We start from the raw sequence: 6,000 nt of genomic DNA on the forward strand, positions 1-6,000 counted from the left end.
GTAATGTACAAGGCAACATGTGCAAAGGAAAGCAAGTTGAAGGAAAGCACTAAGATCTGTTTGTTAATTGTCTGCATGAGAGATTTTAACAGGTGTTTGCACTGATCTTCCACTACTGGATTTCTTCCTAGGATGGAGCTGGTTGCTGCATCTAACTGGCTCTTCGTCCTTTTGCCAGCCAGAGTGACCTTGCCTTCATTTTTTCATTCTCCGTGCAGCTGACTTTTGGGATGGTATTCTTCCTTGTAGGACAAAGAATTCAATTTCAGTGTTGCTGCATCTGCTCATTCTCTCATCAATATCTGGGGACATGGTAATATTCACCTTGCTATGGAGCTTTTCTGGGGAGAGAAGGATTGCATAATGATAACCTCCTTTGTGCTTTCAGTAGGGACAGAGGCTAGGATGTCCTTCCGTTGCTTCTGGTTAGCTCATACCACTGTCAATGAAGAAGTCATTAATGAAGGGGCATGCACTCAGTGGTTCTGTGGAAAGGCTCTGAGTTGCAATTGTCATTGTTGTCTATATCTGCTTTAAAGAGACATTTTATGTTTTAGCTGGATTATAACAGCACAGATTACAACGGCACAGAATTGTTCCAAAGCTTTTCATCATCTGGAATAATCTGTGACCTATTTAAAGCACCAAAATATAACATGACAGTGCAGATGCTGACATTTGCAAGACCATCAGCTTGGTTGTGAAGTTTAAATATTCCATTGCATATCTTACTGTGTAAGATATGAAAATGTTTTAATTAGCATTGTAACCCACCTGGTGATAAATATTATAAAGAGCACTACATAAATAGCTCAAGTAAATAAAGAGTTTGTGATTGTGAGTGGGCACTATAACATTTGGTAGCAGTAGCCTAGTGGCAGCTGGCAATTGACTTAGGTTATTTTTCCAGACTCTGTGCTGTCTTTGTGTGTAGTCATAGTTGCCAGTGTTGTTGTTTTTTATTTTTATTTATTTTACAAAATTTCTATGCCAGGTAATTTCTTACAAGTGCAGAACAAGTATTATGCAGTGTCTGTAACAGTGTGAATTCTGCAGAATGAAGTGGTTGTGTGTTCATATATGGGGTAAGTAAATTGGTTCCAAGCTGTTAAAGGCTTTATATACTAATAGTGACATCTTGAATTTGGCCTGGTAGCAAAGAGGCAACCAGTGGAGATCTCTGAACAGAGGTCTAAAATGCTAACAGGGTCTCCTTCCTTTTGGCAATTGAGCTGCATCATTCTGCACTAACTGCAGATTCTGGATCAAATGCAAGGTCATCCCTACTTGCTTCCTAAACAGCTCCTTGCACCTTGTAATGGCATCAGGAATGACATTAAGTTGGGCTAGAGACATCACTGAGGTGGGAGAAACTAGATTTCATGCTGTTGTTTCTATGTAGTTCTATTGCAGAAAGCCATTCTATTTTACCCATTGGGTAATAAAAGTTCAGTTCTTAGCATATTGTTAGACTGCATTGCTGGATGAAGCCAATAATGCCTCTTTTTAGATAGTAGTGTATCTTTTTATTGTACAGTGGTACCTCGGGTTACATACGCTTCAGGTTACAGACTCTGCTAACCCAGAAATATTACCTCGGGTTAAGAACTTTGCTTCAGGATGAGAACAGAAATCGTGCTCCGGCAGCACAACAGCAGCAGGAGGCCCCATTAGCTAAAGTGGTGCTTCAGGTTAAGAACAGCTTCAGGTTAAGAACGGACCTCCGGAACTAATTAAGTACTTAACCTGAGGTACCACTGTATTCCCCAATTAAGCTTCTGCTCTAATGGAGACCCTGTGGCGTTAAATAATTCATTACAATTATTTAGAATTTTTAATGTCATTGCTTCACCACAACAGTTAACCAGCTTTGATTTTTATTTTTGTAACAATGGAAATCTCTGTAGTGCACCCAGTTCTAATAAGTTAACACTTCAAACACTTAACAATTACTTGACAATGTGTGACTGGTCCAATGACTTTATTTCAGTCCTAATGCGAGCATTCCAAGTTTGGAACGTTCACAGGAATATGATCAACTAAGTGTGAACAGCATTTTTACAAGGTTTAACCACAAATCCCTGGTGAGTTATCTCTAAAATACGATAGTGCTTGTAGCCGTAAACAACACACAAAGATAATATGTTAACTTCCTGAAAGATGAATTTGCACCATTTCCCCCTTTCTTTCAATGCACATAAATCACTAAGTTATTATTTTTGCTTCGCAAAAGCTGTTACTTTTGTTTCAAAATGAGGGATCATCAAGGGTCCTTTGTGAGGCTGGAGTTATTATTGTTATTGGAAGGATGCAGCTCTAATTGCTATTTCTTGTTGCAATAAGGCTCATTGCTGACAAATCTCATGGAACGACTTTGGGTCTTTGATGAACATACACTAAAGCTGAGAGAGATTCTTTTGATAGCCAATATATTGTAAAAAATAAAAAATAAAAAGGAAAAAATGTGAGTTAATTTCAGGACACCCCACAAGAGTCCTGAGAGATGTGCAGTATTCTACACCCACAGAGGTACAAATCCCAGCACCTTTAACAAACTACAGGTCCCAGGATTCTTGTGGGTGTGGTTTAAATGTGTTATGTCTACTGTACACAGTCAAATATTATAGCAACTCTTCAGTTAAGATCAATGTGAAAACTTAAGGAATTGTACATAGCAATCCGAATAAATTGTTCTGATTCGTGTTGCATCTGGTGTGTGTATCTGTAATTAGTTATAAAGACTAAACTAGGCTTCAAGGCTTGATTCTGTGTCACCTTTTATCTTGTTAAAGCACATCCCTGTAGGACTTCTGCTTTGGAGAAGAGGCTCTCCAGTCTGCTTCTTTATCTACGGGGGTAACTCTGAATGCGCAGTGATGAGGAAAATGCACCCGGATTATAGTAATCCTCCTGATTATCACTTGCTTCTAAGGTTGGGCACTGTCATTTGGAGCCAGGCCTACAGGATGTGGCATTGAGCTCTGTCTCAAATTAAGACCTAGCTACACGATGTCAAAACTTTGGAACTCATTTGTGATTGTGTGGCCATTCAATCTAGAAAATTAACTTCCATAAATGTTGGAATGCATGTCTTTGGGAAAGAAATAATAACAGAAACTAGCTTCCCTATAGAGTTATTTTAGAAAGCCTGCAAGAGGCTCAAACATTAATATTTTAAATTGTAATATTGGAATTCCCTAGAAGAGATTTGTTGTGCCTTTTACAGTTTATAGTTTATATCTGGTCTTCCTCTCCCTTTACCCCAAAGTGAAAATATATTTAGGGAATTTTCTTTACTGCTGTTCCAAGTTCTTTAATAACAAGACCTGAATGTCTTGACTGTCACTTCAGTCCAAGTGATTAAGAACCAGTGTGGTGCAGTGATTAGAGTGTCAAACTGAAACTGGGGAAACTGAGTCAAATCACATTCGCCACTAAGCCACGAAACTCGCTGGGTGACCTGGGACCAGCCCCTCTCACTCAGAGTTTGTTGTTAGGTTAAAATGGGAAGTGAGGAGGAAGGAAAGGGAAACATGTATGCTGTCTTGAACTCTTTGGAAGAAAGGTAGGATATGTATGCAATCATAGAATCATAGACTCATAGTAGAGTTGGTAGGGACCCCAAGTGTCATCTAGTCCAACCCCCTGCAACGCAAGAATCTCAACTAAAGCAACCATGATAGATTGTCATCCAACCTCTGCTTAAAAACTTCCAAGGAAGGAGAGTCCACCACCTTCCAAGGGAGTCCATTCCACTGTCAAACAGCTCTTACTGTCAGAAAGTTCTTCCTGACGCTTAGTCAGAATCTCCCTTCTTGTAACTTGAAGCCATTGGTTTGGGTCCTACCATCCAGAGCAGGAGAAAACAAGTTTGCTCCATCTTACATGTGACAGTCCTTTAGATATTTTAAGGTGGCTATTGTTGTGGAAGATGGAGTGGTAATGTTCTCATTGAGCACCTATGATATATACTTCCCAGGAGAGGAAAGCTCTGTAGACATATCTCCTTACAAGGGGAGCAACCCACTTCATTAGAGTGAACAGATAGCAAATTTCAGAATACCCATCAGATTGCAGCCTGATCCATATTTACTCAGAAGTAAGTCCTATCGAGTTACAATAAACTTAAGAGACAACTAATATAGCAATACAGAACCAACACAACAGAACATTATTTTGTGTGCAGAACTAAAACACTAATAAATTCTATACATTAAAACCACCAACCGTACTGCGAGGGTTTAAAACTGGGAGATTTATCCAGCTAAATTCTTAGAATATATCCAATTGAAATTAATGAACCTCAGTTAGTCATGCCCAATAATTTTAATGGATCTACTTTGAGTATGGCTAACACTGTCTACAAACCAAGGAAAAACAGAAATGTCTTAATCTGATATCCAAAAGACAGCAGTGTGGGCACTAGGTGGGCTTCTCTAGGGGAGTGTGGAGAACTGCAAGTATGCATGCTGGATATATGAATTGGCTCTTAGTTCGTAACAGTTTAGTTTGCCAATTGATTTCTCTAAATTCCAATCCTGACTCATATACAATTTATTTCTGGCTACAGTGTAATATTCAGGAAAATGTCATTTGTTTCCTTTTGTTTGAAAGATAATGATTCTCAATCAGTTATTCAGGACCAAATCTGATTTGTCAGGTGAGTAATACTATTATGACAATCATTTTCCTTTACTGTACAGAAAAGGGAATGTCCTTAACTCAATTGCACAATATTTTTATTGGAAAAAACTTCACTTCCATGAGCAATCAAGCCAATGATCTGCTCCATTTTCTCTAAAGGAAGTACTTATTCTAGTCAAAGTGAGTCAGATGCATGCGATGTGTACTGTGAAGAGAAGTGAAATCCTCAAACTAAAATGTGCTAAAATATAATGCATATGTTAGCTCCATCAGATATTGCCAACAACTAAAATAGTAAGTATTGGGGAAATTACAGGTTTGACAAATGTGTCACAGCTGATGAACAACAGTTGACTTTTAAAATTGTTTCTTCACATTTATCTATTAGTTCACTAGAGATTTTAAAAGGAATATTGAGCTGTGACTTGTACACCTCAAAATTGTGCATCTTGTACATATCAAAGTTTTGCAAAGTAAGGCAATATTGCCTTGGCAGAAGCTTTGTGTGCCTTTTATTGGGCAGATGGAAGCAGTAACAAATGCTTTAGAAAGAGTGACCTAAATGTCCATACAGTAAACGTCCATAAGTGTCATGTGCCCTTCAGCTCCATCAGCCTCACACAGACCAGGAGGAAAATGAAGGAAATGTACAGATGGGGGGCTGGAATCCAGGTTCAAAAAAGAGATGTCCTCTCTTTGTGACTCTAGATGTCAGAGAGAGAGAAGCACATTGGCTGGCTCCTCTGCCTTATCCGGGAATGGGGAGGACTTTGACTAGGGACTGAACAGGAGGAAGTGGCACAGGAGCTGGAGGCAGAGGGCAAGATACAGTCGTCATTGTGAACCAGGTGCTGTCTTCACAGGTGGGACCAGGTGCATTTGCCCTGATTGAGCGCATGTACAGCATATTTATAGGGTGAGCGTGTCCCGTGAGGGAGCTCACTCTACCACATCTTTAAAAGCTTGGGAGGAGAAACATGTCAACTGTCAATACAGCTTCAAAGCTCCCATTATAAACCTCTTTCTTTGTTCTTGAATCTTGGAATCTTGAATTCTGGCCTTGCTCTTAGCCTGAATAAAGAACTCTTCCTTGCTTACCAGTAAGAGTTGCTGACATAGTGATTTGGGATGGGAGCCTGACAAGTAGTATCAGTAGGATATCTGAAATTATTTATGTGCATTAGGTGCCTGCTCCATAGAGATATACATGTCATGGACCCTGGTTGCATGGACAAAATGAACTCTGGAATGGGATACATGCTTCCATCTTTGACTAGCTATGTCTGTAATTTCCAGGGGATGTAGTTATTGAGAACAGCTGTGGAAAATAAATGCAGAGTTTTAAATAGGCAATTC

The sequence above is a fragment of the Podarcis bocagei genome (assembly GCF_964188305.1).
Source record: "Podarcis bocagei genome assembly, chromosome: 11".
Classification (NCBI taxonomy): Eukaryota; Metazoa; Chordata; class Lepidosauria; order Squamata; family Lacertidae; genus Podarcis; species Podarcis bocagei.